This window comes from Solanum lycopersicum, chromosome 10 (assembly GCF_036512215.1).
Source record: "Solanum lycopersicum chromosome 10, SLM_r2.1".
Taxonomy (NCBI): Eukaryota; Viridiplantae; Streptophyta; class Magnoliopsida; order Solanales; family Solanaceae; genus Solanum; species Solanum lycopersicum.
This window is the reverse complement of record NC_090809.1, coordinates 19,831,263-19,847,958: the sequence shown is the minus strand read 5'-3', so window position 1 is coordinate 19,847,958 and position 16,696 is coordinate 19,831,263. Positions and strand designations below refer to the sequence as shown.

At 34.3% G+C, this 16,696-nt stretch overlaps 1 pseudogene; it reads right to left on the bottom strand.

The window, feature by feature from the left end:
• Positions 1-3,107: 3,107 nt before the first annotated feature.
• On the bottom strand, positions 3,108-4,018 carry LOC138338741 (uncharacterized; annotated as a pseudogene).
• Positions 4,019-16,696: the final 12,678 nt, after the last annotated feature.

Here is a 16,696-nt window from a genome sequence, read left to right as displayed (position 1 = left end):
TACTATGTATCATGTGATTGTAATCAATGTTACGTATCAGCACAAATTATATTAACAATTTTTATTTCAAAACTGCATATTCAGGATGATGACGCACATCAGTCGCACCAAGATTTAAATGAACATATCAAGGACCAAGCCGTTGATGACAATGTTCAGCACAACATCCCTCATGTGTTGCCCGAAAAAACAACAACGGATTCATCGGTACATTTTTCAATTTTGATTTATGACACACAATTTCATTACACACAAATTTATTCTAAAAATCATTACATCATATTATACAAGATTCTTCAACTTCAACAACAATATCGCCATCAACTCAAGCAGCAATAGATGCTCTTATCAAAGATTTGGGTAAAGATGCTACTAATGCTAGACCATTATATTCTTACGATCCGCAGAATATAACTAGCAGCCAGTACTTGTTGACCGACAATCAATTACCCACTGATATTCCAATAACGGAGATTGCTGTTAAAACTGATGCAGTCACTCCTGCGCATAGAAATAGAATGCCTTCGAGAAGGATTCAATCTCCATAATGTACTTCTTTTGGGTCAAGCGAGAAGGGAAAAGAGAAATTGAAGGATATGGCTCGACTTCATTTTCCGTTCGAAGGATGTGGCGTTGCAGATAAAGTTTCGCCAAAACTTATTGAGGATTACATGAATTGGTTGTTGAGGGGGCTTCTAAAAAATCATAACAATAAGTAAGTTTTATACATTTTTTTCTCAGTGTTACGCGTAATCATTTTATATACAACTAATTCATGATAATTTGTTATATAAAACTGTAAATAAGTGAGTGTTATGTATCATGTACATACATTGAAAACTTATGTATCATATATGCAGGAACCCATCGGACGATAAATACAGATCAAGATCTTCTTCTTTTGGATTTACGATGATGGACTTTGTTGTTGCTTTTCCAATGAACAAGAATTGGTTTTATGCCATGTCATAGCCAAACAAATGTTGGTCTGATGAGGTAAAATATTAAACTATTTATGAAATATGTATCATTCATAACTATATTATAACATCACGATATGTTATGTATAAGTATCATACTATTTAATTAGCAATGATACATTCTGTATAAGTATCATACTATTTAATTTGCTAAAGTATCATACTATATTCACATAATTAAATTTTCTTTTTTTATATTGTTTAGATGTATATAATTTCTTACTATGTTTTCATTTTGTTTATAGCACATCGATGTGATTTTTTACTACCTTCGTAATAAATCAAAACTTTGCAGCATGGATCAATAAAGATACACAACAACCCACTGTTTGTTCATGTCACATGTAAAAAACTGTTATGATAGATATTACATGGACGATGATGATGATAGTCTTACTACACAAGAACATATTGATCGCGCTTCAGTTGTATCTGTACATGAGAGGTCAATAATTAACATCATCAAAGGGTTTGGAATACCAGCTGCTTTACCATGGCATCTTGTAGATGAGGTCTACATCCCAATTAACTATGATCAAGAATTCCATTGGGTGTTGGCTGTTGTTGAGTTGAAAAACAGGTTGATAAGGGTTTTTGACTCATCAATTAGCACAAGAAAACAAACAATTCCTCATGAGATCAAGATGTTGTCTAAAATGCTTCCTTCATACCTACTTGACAGTGGATTTTTTGAAGAAAATGAACGCACAAAATTTGCTGATTGTCATGCATATAAAGACAACAATAATGGCTCACTTGTGGAGCCTCAAGTTCCTTTCATGATAGAATTTGCACAAGACATCCCTACACAGGAATGCGATAGCCTGTAAGTATCAAGAATTTTTCATTTGCCCTTTTTAATGTATCATTAAGTTTTTAATTTATTCTGTATTTTTTGTAGAGACTGCGGGTTATATGTTACTGCATTTGCCGAGTATATCAGTGACCAAATCAATATATCTTATGCTGATTTTAATCCTGATTACCTGCGTCAAAGATATGGAGCATTGCTGTGGAGTTATGGAAGTGAGAAGGCTAAGTGCCGATATGTTAGCGATAATGATGATCCACCAAAATCCAGGGGCGTAGTCACACCACCACCAGAAGAAGATTTAGTTCACATAGTGTAGCATTTCATGATAAAACGATGTTTTAATGTTATATTTATTATTTTTATATGTTATTGAACAACTAGTTTTATCCTTTTTAATATTATTTTTTTGGTTTTGTCAATTTCCATGAATATTTTTTTCACATTACGTAACAAATATGTTTATATTGAAAATATAAATATCAGACATATTATAGCCCCACACAGGTTTAAATCATTTAATAAAGTATAATCAAAGTATTTATAATTAAACATAGGCATAAAGATTTTTAAATTTTTTATTTAATCGAGATGATACACTGGCAAAACCAAATGATACATATATACCAAACACACACTAAAAATAACTGATACATTGGCTAAACCGTATGTATCATGTACAATATGTTACACTCTAATCCTTAAATTTTACATGATATTTAGGTAAATTGAATAGCATATTCATATGAATTGGTATTATTTTTTTAAAGGAAAGTTATTTACTGTATATTTCAATAAAAGCATAACAAAAAAAACATTACACAAGTTAAATTATTTAAATTCACATGATACATGATTTATAGTCATTCTAAAGTACACAATAACCTCAACAATATATTTGTATTTTTTATCTAATGAAGATGTATCATTGTGCAAACCAATGATACACACTAAAAGTACTTGATACATTATATAAACAATGTGTACCAAAAACACACAATAAAAGTACATGATACGCTAGATAAACCATATGTATCATGTACATTATGTTACCTATTAATTCTTAAATTATATATCTTACTGTAGCATAAGATTTATATATTCAAAACAAATATTGACACAAGTATATTTATCAATACCAATAATAAGAAAGTATTTATAATCATAAGCACGACTTCAAATTTAATTACCACATGTTTGTAAGTTTATTTATCTAAACACAAAGTTTTCAATTTGCAGTTGTAATGAAAACTGAAATTCATTAAAATGTTTACGTTATAAATTATTCTTGATATCATAGAAACATTACGACTAATTCACTTCTCTTTTGGGTAGAAAGTACATGTTCTTCTGTTGTGCCCTTCTTGTCCACATTGTCCACAACATTTTGTGTTCACCGAAATCTTTTCATCTGCATTCTTTCTTCTTCTTTTTCTTGGTCGTCCAGATGATCTTCTGTATCTAGGTGGATACACAGTTTCAGCTACCACGTGTTTAGGATCTGACCAATCTTTCTTATCTGGCATTGGCACCAATGGAATTTCATATGTTTTTGCCAACGCATTAGGCTTGTAATAATCAGAGCAATACGGATTCATATCGGTGACATTCTTTTTTTTCAATACAACGATTGCATGTGAACAAGGTATCTCATCTAGTTGAAATCTACCACAACAACATACTTTCCGCTCAAGACAAACAATATATCTTCTTCCATATTCATAAACTGAGAAAATAAACTCAGATGATGGAACAACCTGTGTACATTAAAAACTTTAAATATATAACTTTTAAAAACCAAATCATGTTAAAAAAAAAAGCATAATGATACACAGAATTAGATACATATAATATAAAGTATTATATAATGATACATACCTCCATTTTTGAACTTTTAGCCACGTTTATAATCAACAATTCCTCAAATTTTTTACCTAATGTGTCCTTTGTGTATGAGGCTACTTTCTGTTTTTGCAATGCCAAGATCCAAAAAGAATTCTAACCTCTTCCAAGAATTCTAATATAGTTAATTGGCGTGCTTCAACAAGACAACCATTGATACATTCTGCAATGTTTGAAGTCATCATTCTACCTCTGTTTACTGTTGCATGAACTCTTGACCACTTTTCGTAACCTGCATATTAAGGTACTCCTCAACCCTGTGATCAATTCTATCAACCTTAGCCATCAACTTATCAAAATCTTCCTTTCTATATGTCTTGGCCATAGAGTAGAATAGATCACTTATGGCCTTTCTGCTCCTTTTGAAGTTTCCACATACATTCTTCCAAAGATGCCAGATGCATGCATAATGAGGTACATCTGGGAACACAATCCTTACACTCTTCATGATACTCTCATTTCTATCTGAAACAACACACATATCTTTTCTATCGCCAAATGCATGTTTAAACTGTTCGAAAAATCATGTCCACGAACAATCATTTTCTGTATCAACAACACCATATGCCAATGGAAATATGCTACCTGATTACACACACATTATATTATTTGATACGTAATGTATAAAAAGACATCATTACTATAAATAAAAAATACTTGCGCCATCAAGTGTGCTTGCTGATACAAATGTCCCTTTGTAAGCTCCATTCAGATGTGCAACATCCACAACAACTACTGGTCTGCAGTATTTAAATCCCCTAATGAATGGTCTTAAGGCGATGAACAGATACATAAATTCATCCTCTTCAGTCTTATGCATTCTTATATAAGAATCTGGATACACAGTTTTTAAGATGTGTATGTATCGCGGCATCCGTCTATATCCTGCAGATGGTTTTCCCCTAATCATGGAGAGTGCACGTTCTTTAGCACGCCATGCTTGCTGGTAAGATATTTCAACACCATAATATTCTCTGATATCATCAATTATATTCCTTGGTGTATAAATTCGTTTATAATTGATCAATTTTGGAGCTGTCACTCCACTTACAAATCCGACTGTTGCTTGGACTTTGGTTAATACCCTCTCCCTCATCGGACACGTATGTTCACTATTGAAATTTCTAACAATGAATATATCATATTTTTTCCTGCACGACGCCTTCATAGTCCAACCACATTTGTCTGAAAAGCATGCCAACACATAGCTGCGTACATTTTTTAAGCATATTAATACACATATCAAATGCATCATATATAATATATTCAACAATAATATTTAAAGTAATCAAACAATGAATCACACAAAAAGTATTAACCAATTTTTAAGAAAAGTATCAAAATTTAATGAAAATTATCCACTATTTGTGATATGACTGTTTAAACTGATACAGTCCTTACTATATCAGTAGTAGTACATTCAAGTATCAAATATAGTTATTTTAATGTATCAAAAACAAATTCCTGAAATGATGATACATTAGATTATAAAATAACATATGAAACATGCATGTTTTCATATAGAACAGTAATGTTTCATGTACTAATTAAATTATAAAACAACACATGATACATTAAAATATCAAAAACACTGTCATACCTTTGTTGATCAGACCTCTTCACTTTGCAATTGAAGTTGTTCTTTATCTTATATTTCGTCATCACGTCTACAAGTGTTGCTTTATCCTTATATATCTGACCTGTCTTCACATCAACAATATCTGAATTGATTATAACATTTGCAACTCCAACTTCTGCATTTTCATGTGACTCAAATAAGCTATTTTCAACTATTTCCAAAGCCTGTGTATCATTTGTTATGCCTTCTACACACGTTATTTCTCCACTTCTTCCATCAAAGTTATGTACAGTACCACTATTCTTCTCAATTGTGTCAATACATAATGGATATACTGAAAATCCAAGCTCGTATTTTTTTCAGTTCAAAATATAGTTTAACACTCATATCGTTCTTAAGTTTCATCGGACAAGAGTTACCTTCTACATTGTATCGAATTTCAATTTCTTTCCTTGATACATCAATATCCAACTCGGCCGCAATTGCTGCTTTGAGATTAGAAAACGAAATTGAATCTCCAACAACGATTCCATCAATTTTGTAACTTTCATACTACAATTCGTTCACCCAAATTCCGGAATGTCTCATCAAAATCGAAGTATTCATCTTCAAAAACCCACTACAACAACAATAAAATTTCGGTAGCTCCAATTTTAACAGACTGTTTAAAAAATTGTTTTTAAAATAAGTGATATAATCTTTGATTTTTAAATTTTGAAATTAATATCCAATTAAGTGCTGATTTAATGCTGATTAATGATCTGTTACCACAAATTAAGCTGTTTTAGTAACAACATTAAATTTACCATTTTTATCACCTATTTTTTCTTAACAGTTTTAACTTACCGTGTATCATTTACCATGTATCACTACAGTCTAAAGTATCACGGCTCAACAAATTTAAGGGATTTTTTGTAATTACTAAACTTGTCGGGACAGAATGTAATTATTGAATTACACTATGGGATTCCTTAAATTTATACATTTATATAATGTTAGGTAGATAGAATATAAGCTATTCATATATAAAATTATACAATATTTGATTGAAAATTTAAAATCCACATAAGTAATCGTATATGTATAAGTTATAAGGAAATATATATATTATTTTACGTGAGATAGAAGGTGTAATAACTAATACATGTATAATTATAACATTACAATTAATACCTATAAAAGATAATACATAAATTCACTCATGACTAATTTATTTATTATTAATACTTGCTTAATTCTAACCGTCTATCAAACGACCCCTTGCTGAAATGCATAAGCTATCCATATTGTTCCACAAAAAAAGACGCACCATACGGCCATGCCTTATATATATAATTTATCGATTCAATTCACTTATTTCTTCAATTTTTAAACAAAATCAAATATTATTGGTTTTTAAAACGGTAAAACCAAGTCAAATCAAATCAAATAAAAAATCAATTTATCAGTTTGATTAGGATCAATTTTTGCCCAAACCATGAACAACCCCCCCAACCCCAATTACTTCGTATCACTATATTTATCGTCTTTATTATAAATAGATAATTCATAATAATTATGTCACGACCCAAAACGAGTCGTGAGTGGCACACCAACATTTACCAATAGTTCAACTATAAATAACAAAAAATAATGCGGAACATCAAATACTTATTAATGTAACCAATTAAATAAGTTTCTAAAGTTTAACACTTATTATCCCCAAAATCTGGAAGTCATCACATCAAGAACATCTATCCTCAAATTACCAAGTCTAAAAGTATTTAAGAAACCAAAATAAGTAAAAAGATGGTCCATGTCTGAAATTCAAAGACATCAAGACGTGAATGAGAGAATCCGGTACGAGCTAGAAATAATAGATCACCTTGAACTCTGATGTGTTGGAGACTAACTAGAGTTGAGGGCGAGTCGAAGTCGATGGTACACTTGCTGCACTCCACAAAAGAACTAAGAAGAAAATACAAGTAGGGGTCAGTACAAGGAACACGTACTCAGTAGGTATCATCGGTCAACTCAAAATAGAAATCAATATATAATGAATAATAATATAAAATCAACTACAATACTTAACAGGTGACAAGCAACAAACACATGAACCATTGAAAACAACAACACCATAATAGGTACACCATCAATCACAACATCAAACACACGTATGAGGACTCATTCCTCCACACCATAATAATTTGGAAAATAGGTTCCTTGAGATTAAGTATATTCAGTTACTTCAAGATTCCTTGCCTTTAATGTTATTGTGTCGGAACGTGACACTCTGATCCCATAATACCATGTCGGAACGTGACACTCCGATCTCATAATACTGTGTCGGAACGTGACACTCCGATCCAATTATCTCATTATTTTATTTCAGCAAGTCTTCTTTATTCAAGGCGTCATTTTAATAGAGAGGGTTCAAGATTAGAAATTCAACACTCTCATAATTTTAGGCCAACCACAAACCACACAATCAAAACATACAACCATACAATCAAGTACATAGAAGACTTTATAATATCACTCAATACATATCAATCGCTATTTAGAGTTTATCTATCAAATAGAAATAAACCATAACATATCTCCACCGAAGAACTGAAGTCAAGCAACTACTTCTCCAATGCCTTTCCTTTCCTTATTGCCTCCGAACTCTTCCAATCTATCAAGTATATATATACATAAGGTGTAAGTTAACAAGACCATAAACACTCCGATTATCTGTGTCTAACCTATACCCATCAATTCACCTAATTCTATAATCAATTTCCTAAAGTTTAAACTTAAGGGTAAGTCTTAATTCCTCTAATTAGCATATCTTTAGTGATATTTAAATAATTCAAACCCCATTGCTTTTCGAATAAACACATAATAACATGTCATTGTATAGCTTAGGACTAAAACTTCAACATACCTAATTCAATATATTTAGTTATATAAAATAAATAGTATTAAATCTTGTTTCCTTAAAGTAACTACAGCAAATAAAAGAAATAACCCCAAAATTGTCAAGTTACATACTGTAACTTAAAGTTGGAAAACGAACAACCTTCCATCCCATAATAATATTAATTTTATTCCTCAAATAATCACCTCATTATTTCCTACCATCATGACAATTATTAATCATTATTCTATGTCTTCTTAATGAAATCATTATGACTTATACAATTAAACAATACCAAATTTACTCCACGTAATTATCACAAAACTATTTAAAAATATATTTGCCTAATACACGTCAAAGATTAAAGCTTTTAACAACTATTACCTGGTTGTAGAAATTGACGCCGCAACAAGTTTCTACGATGACCTTTGTTTTCTTCTTCTTCTTTTTTAGAGAATATTTATTACCCTAATTATTATACTTATCTATTTATAAAAATTATAAAAGTGATCCACTATTAATTATAAAGTTATCTTTTCTTTAACCACAAACTAAATAATTTATTAAAATTATCCCACTAATTTCATAATTATAATTATGAATAGTCCAAAACACCCATTAGAATCTATCAAAAAGTATTTTCTGACATAAAAAAGTTCAAGTGCTCAAAACGATCGAAAATGATCGTTACAATAGATACCAATTTACCTGTCGTTCGTCCTCGAACGATCATAGGAAGAAAGGCGAAGAAGAGAAAGAGTACCTGAATCTGTAAAAAGATGTGGATATCTTTCTTGCATATCAACCTCACTCTCCCAAGTGGACTCTTTAACTTGCAAGTCTTCCACTGAAACTTGATAGATTTAATCACCTTTGATCTCAACTTGCGGACCTCCCTATCTAGGATAGCAACAGGCTCATCCTCATAAGACAGATTCTCATCAAGAAGAATTGAATCCCAACGAATAATGCAATTTCCATCACCATGGTATTTTTTCAGCATAGACACATGAAATACTGGGTGCACTCCTGACAACCCTGAAGGCAATGCCAATTTATAAGTCACCTCCCCCACGCGCTTCAAAACTTCAAATGGACCAATATACCTTGGACTAAGCTTACCTTACTTACCAAAGCGTATCACACCTTTCATGGGTGAAACCTTCAGTAAGACTTGTTCACCCTCCATAAAATCCAAGTCCCTAACCTTTCGATCTTCATATTCCTTCTGTCTATCCTGAGCTGCTAAAAGCTTTTCTTGAATAAATTTCACTTTTTCTAACGATTCCCTCAGAAGATCAGTACCCCAAGGTCTAACCTCAAATGCATCAAACCAACTAATGGGAGACCTGCATCTCCTCCCATACAATGCCTCAAATGGCTCCATATCAATCCTCAAATGATAGTTATTTTTGTATGAAAACTCTTCCAAAGGTAAAAATTTATCCCAATGACCACCAAATTCTATCACACATGCACGAAGCATATCCTCCAACACCTGAATCGTTCGCTCATACTAACCATCGGTCTGAGGGTGAAATATAGTACTAAAATTCAGTCTAGTACCTAATTTAGCATGTAATGTCCTCCAAAACTTAGAAGTAAATTGCGTACCTCTATCGGATATGATGGAAAGTGGAACTCCATGAAATCGAATGATCTCAGAGACATAGAGTTTGGCTAACTTCTCGGCATTGTGAGTCATCTTAACCGGAATGAAGTGAGTAGACTTAGTTAACCTGTCAACAATTACCCAAATAGAATCAAACTTACCCAATGTCTTTGGAAGACCAACTACAAAATCCATTGCAATTCTTTCCCACTTCCATTCAGGAATGGGCATTCTCTGAAGTGTCCCTCCTGGCCTCTGGTGTTCATACTTTACCTACTGACAATTCGGGCATTGAGCAAAAAAATAAACAATGTCACGCTTCATTCTACTCCGCCAAAAATGTTGCTTTAGATCACGATACATCTTGGTTGCACCAGGATGTATAGAATACCTTGAACTATGAGCCTTTGTAAGAATATTGTGAATCAATGCCTTCTTCATCAATTAGTTCCTCTTTAGCCTCTCCTCGCAATACCATATCTCGAATTCGGCTCAGCTTCTCATCAGCAAACTGATCTCCCTTAATCTTGTCAAGAAAAGAAGATCTTGCCTCTACACAGGCCAAAAATCCTCCTTTCTCCAGTACTTCCAGCCTCATAAAGTCATTAGCCAGAGTCTCAATATAGATTGATCCGAAATCTGATTCAAATCCAATATAGTACCTATGGGTACATAAGAAATGTATTGAACCGATTCTTTTTAATGAATAGATCCGATCGCAACTTCGAATATGGAATTCAAAGGGATCAAATAGGAAAGGATACTTTGAATCATAGAACTATAATGAAATATACGATCAACCAATATTTATCGAATTTGAAAAAGAGTCGGAAGAAATGAACCTCTCTAGCCAATGAGCGTCTAGAAACCTGTAAGTAGGCTAAACTACCCATGCTCCCTGCTTTTCTACTTAAAGCATCTGCCACACATTAGCTTTTCCTGAGTGATACAAAATAGTAATATCATAGTCTTTCAATAGTTCCATCCACCTCCTCTGCCTCAAATTCAAATCTTTCTGAGTAAAGACATATTATAACTACGATGATTTGTATAAACTTCACACTTGACCTCATATAGATAATGTCTCCATTGCTTTAATTCAAATACAACTGCAGCCAACTCCAAATCATGGGTTGGATAGTTATGTTCATGCACTTGCAATTGCCTCGAAGCATAAGCAATTACATTCCTCTCCTGCATTAGCACTGCACCCAAACCAAAATAAGATGCATCGCAATAAACAATAAAATTCTTACCTTCCACTGGCAAGGTAAGAATTAACACAGTAGTCAACAAGGTCTTGAGTTTCTGGAAGCTTTCTTCACATTCATCCGACCATACAAATGGAACATTCTACTTAGTCAAATTTGTCAGTTGCGAAGCAATAGAAGAAAATCCCTTGACGAATCGACGGTAGTAGCTAGCTAAACCAACAAAACTCCTTACCTCTGAAACATTAGTAGGTCTTACCTAACTCTTCACTGCTTCAATTTTAGAAGGATCCACCATCACTCCATCCTTAGAAACCACGTGCCCCAAGAAGGACACTGAATCGAGCCAAAACTCACAATTGAAGAATTTGGCATAAAGACTTTTCTCCCTTAACAACTCCAATACAATTCTCAAATGCTCCTCATGTTATTTCCTGCTCTTTGAGTATATCAGTATATCATCAACAAATACAATAAAAAAGAGGTCCAGATATGGCTTAAGAATCCCGTTCATCAGGCCCATAAAAGCAGCAGGGGCATTCGTAAGCCCAAAAGACATTACTAGGAATTCATAATGCCCATACCTGGTTCGAAAAGCAGTCTTTGACACATTTGTTGCCCGTATTTTCAATTGACGATAACCGGATCTCATATCAATTTTAGAGAAGACACAAGCACCTTGTAACAGATCGAACAAATCATTAATGCGAGGAATGGGATATTTGTTCTTAATAGTTACCTTATTCAGCTGCCTGTAGTCTATGCACATTCGAAAACTTCCATCTTTCTTCTTCACAAATAAAACAGGAGCACCCCAAGGGGATGCACTCGGTCTAATAAAACATTTACTTAACAACTCCTGAAATTGGGCCTTAAACTCCATTAACTCAGCTGGAGCCATTCTATAAGGGGGAATGGAAATGTGGCGAGTACCCGGCTCCAGATCAATACAAAAATCAATATCCCTATCCGGTGGCATACCATAAAAGTCTGCAGGAAACATATCCAAAAACTCACGGACTATCAAAACAGACTCAATGGAAGGTACTTTGGAAGTATCATCCCTAAGATGTGCCAAGAAAGCTAAACAACCCTTACTCACCATCCTCTTAGCACGAACACAAGAGATGATACGAACTGGAGTGGAAATATAGTCACCCTCCCACACAAGCGGATCTGTCCCAGGCTTGGACAATGTCACAGTGTTAGCATTACAATCCAAGATTGTAAAATTTGGAGAAAGCCAAGTCATACCTAGAATTACATTAAAATCAACTATCTTTAGAATAATCAAATCTACATAAGTATTGCTCCGCACAAAAGTCACAAGGCAAAGACCTATACACTTTCTCAACTATCACAGACTCACCCACAGGAGTAGAGACACGAATAGGCATGTCAAGCAAATCACAATATAAATCAAGACCAGTAGTAAATAAGGAAGATACATATGAAAATGTGGATCCAGGATCAAACAATACAGAAGCCATGCAATCACAGACCAAAAGAGTACCTGTGATAATAGCATCAGATGTCTCTGCTTCAGACCTCCCGGGGAAAGCATAACAATGAGCCCTATCACCTGTCTGTCCATTGCCCCTACCAAGTTGAGCTGCAGTAGTTCCAACTTGCCCGCCAACCCGACTGAATTGGTGACCACCATTACCTTGGCCACCACATCCTCCAAAATGGCGGCCTCTACCATGACCACCTCTTCCTCTAACTACTGAGGGTCTGTAACTTTGTTTTGGACAATATTTCCTAATATGTCCAACCTCTCCACATCCATAACGATTCCTGGACTCAAGTATAGATCTTTGTGAAAATGACGAAGTCTGGAGATAACCTCCAAACTCAGAAAAAAGCTGACTGGTCTGCGACGGACCCCCAGCTGAAGTATGCAATGAAGACTGAATAGGACGGGCTAGATAACCTCCTGAACTCTGCCCTCTGGAGTAAGAACCACTAAACTCACCTCCCTTACGAAACTTCTTAAATGTTGATGCTGTGGTGAAGTCGTCTGGCTTCACCCCCTCTACCTCTATCACAAAATCAACAACTTCCTGAAAGGATTTGCTGCAGCAGCTACCTGTAGGCTGGAATATGCAAATCTGACCTCAATCCTTTCACAAAGCGGCGAATCCGCTCTTGTGGACTGAAGCAAAGCTGATTGGCATACCTGGATAGTGCACAAAATTTGGCCTCATAAGCAGCAACAAACATTCTTCCTTGCTCTGGCTCAGGAACTCATCTCTCCTCCTATCCCTCAAAGTCCGGGGTATATACTTCTCCATAAATAAGCTAGAAAATGATGCCCAAGTCATAGGTGGTGCCCTTGCTGGTTGACACTCAACATACAACCGCCACCACATTTTGGTATCCCCCTGAAACTGGTAGGTAACAAACTCAACACCGAATCAATCTACTATGTACATCTTATGTAGCAGCTCATGACAATCAACCAGAAAATCATATGCATCTTCAGATTCAGCACCCTTGAATACTGGAGGTTTCAACTTCAAGAACTTAATGAAAAGTTCATGCTGATCACCTGTCATTATAGACCCTGTAGTCAATCGAGGAAACGTGTCTACCTCCAACGATGCATCCATGCGGGGAGCCACAGCAGCTGCATGTTGTACTCTCTGAACCTGAGGTGCTGGTGCAGAAAACACTGGAGGTGTATGGCCATGATCAGATAACCCACTAAGATAAGTAAGAACCTGATTAATCATCTCTGGGGTAGGCTGGGGTGGTACTTCCTTATCCTGAACTTGCTCATTTTACCCTTCTTCTCCCTCTCTCACCACCTCATCTGTCGGTCGAGGAGTCATTGCTCTATTCCTAGTTGGACCAGGTGTTTGTCCTCTGCCTCTAGTGGGCGTCCTCCTGCGGCCCCTACCACGGCCTCTTGCCACTACTCCTCCTCGAGTTATAGCCCCAATTGTTGGCTCAGACGCACCCTGTCTTGCCGGTGTTGGCACAGTTGTTGCTCTAGTTCTAACCATCTGTGAAATAGAGTAAGAAGGTCAGGTGCCAATTTGTATCACCCAGATAACAATTGGATCCAAGTAATAGCACGAAAGAAAGAAAAAAATGGAGTTTTCCTAAAGTCCTATAGCCTCTCGAAGAAAAGTAAAGGTGTCCCCATACCGTTCCTCAAGACTCTACTAGACTTGTCCTTGTGTGATGAGACAAATGAACCTAAGGCTCTGATACCAAGTTTTTCACGACCCAAAACGAGTCGTGAGTGGCACCCACACTTAACCTACTAGGTGAGTGAACCAACAAATCTGAACCCCAACATTTACCAATAGTTCAACTATGAATAACAAAATATAATGCGGAAGATCCAATACTTATTAATGTAACCAATTAAATAAGATTCTAAAGTTTAACACTTATTATCCCCAAAATCTGGAAGTCATCACATCAAGAACATCTATCCTCAAATTACCAAGTCTAAGAGTATTTAAGAAACCAAAATAAGTAAAAAGATGATCCATGTCCGAAATTCAAAGACATCAAGAAGTGAATGAGAGAATCCAGCACGAGCTAGAAATAATAGCTCACCCTGAACTCTGATGTGTTGGAGACTAACTAGAGCTGAGGGCGAGTCGAAGTCGATGGTACACTTGCTGCACTCCACAAAAGACTAAGAAGAAAATATAGGGGTCAGTACAAGGAACACGTACTGAGTAGGTATCATCGGTCAACCCAAAATAGAAATCAATATATAATGAATAATAATATAAAATCAACTACAATACTTAACAGGTGACAAGCAACAAACACATATTGACAACAACACCACCATAATAGGTACACCATCAATCACAACATCAAACACACGTATGAGGACTCATGCCTCCACACCATAATAATTCGGAAAATAGGTTCCTTGAGATTAAGTATATTAAGTTACTTCAAGATTCCTTGCCTTTAATGTTATTGTGTCGGAACGTGACACTCCGATCCCATAATACCGTGTCGGAACGTGACACTCCGATCTCATAATACTGTGTCAGAACGTGACACTCCGATCCAATTATCTCATTATTTTATTTCAGCAAGCCTTCTTTATTCAAGGCGTCATTTTAATAGAGAGGGTTCAAGATTAGAAATTCAACACTCTCATAATTTTAGGCCAACCACAAACCACACAATCAAAACATACAACCACACAATCAAGTACATAGGAGACTTTACAATATCACTCAATACATATCAATCGCTATTTAGAGTTTATCTATCAAATAGAAATAAACCATAACCTACCTCCACCGAAGAACCGAAGTCAAGCAACAACTTCTCAAATGCCTTTCCTTTCCTTATTGCCTCCGAACCGATCCTATCTATCAAGTATATACATAAGGTGTAAGTTAAAAAGACCATAAACACTCCGATTATTCTGTGTCTAGCCTATACCCATCAATTCACATAATTCTATAATTAATTTCTAAAGTTTAAACTTAAGGGTAGTCTTAATTCCTCTAATTAGCATATTAAGTCTTAATTCCTCTAATTAGCATATCTTTAGTGATATTTAAATAAGTCAAACCCCATTGTTTTTCGAATAAACACATAGTGACATGTCATTGTATAGCTTAGGACTAAAACTTCAACATACCTAATTCAATATATTTAGTTATATAAAATAAATAGTATTAAATCTTGTTTCCTTAATGTAACTACTACAAATAAAAGAAAGAACCCCAAAATTGTCAAGTTACATACTGTAACTTAAAGTTGCAAAACGAACAACCTTCCATCCCATGATAATATTAATTTTATTCCTCAAATCATCACCTCATTATTTCCTACCATCATGACAATTATTAATCATTATTCTATGTCTTCTTAATGAAATCATTATGACTTATACAATTAAATAATACCAAATTTACTCTACGTAATTATCACAAAACTGTTTGAAAGTATATCTGGCTAATACACGTCCAAGTTTAAAGATTTAAGAACTATTACCTGGTTGTAGAAATTGACGCTGCAACAAATTTCTACGATGACCTTTGTTTTCTTCTTCTTCTTTTTTTTAGAGAATATTTATTACCCTAATTATTATACTTATCTAATTATAAAAGTGATAAAAGTGACCCACTATTAATTATAAAGTTATCTTTTCTTTAACCACAAACTAAATAATTTATTAAAATTATCCACTAATTTCATAATTATAATTATGAATAGTCCAAAACACCCATTAGAATCTATTAAAAAGTATTTTCTGACATAAAAAAGTTCTAGTGCTCAAAACGACCGAAAATGATCGTTACAAATTATCATCTAAGAAAATAGATATACTTAAATATATTCTCCCTGTTTGGTTCTTTGTTCAAATACTTTTTAAAAAAATAAAAAAGATCGACTAATTATCATACAAAATTTAAGTAAAAAATATTTACTCATATTTTAATAATAAATAAGAACATAATAGTTAAAAGGGCAACTTTCACATATAGCAAACAAAAAATTCATATTTGTATGTTATAGCAATGTTTGCATAATTGCGCTCCATGGTAAATATAAAAGTGTATAATTCGCTATACATATACAATTGTATAATTCGCTGGCCTGAATTGTATAATTCGCTGGCCTATTTCGCTGCAATTGTATAATTCGCTATCCCATTTCACTGCGATTATATAATGCACAATTGTATAATTCGCTGCCTGTTTCGCTGCAATATTGCTTTGCATACA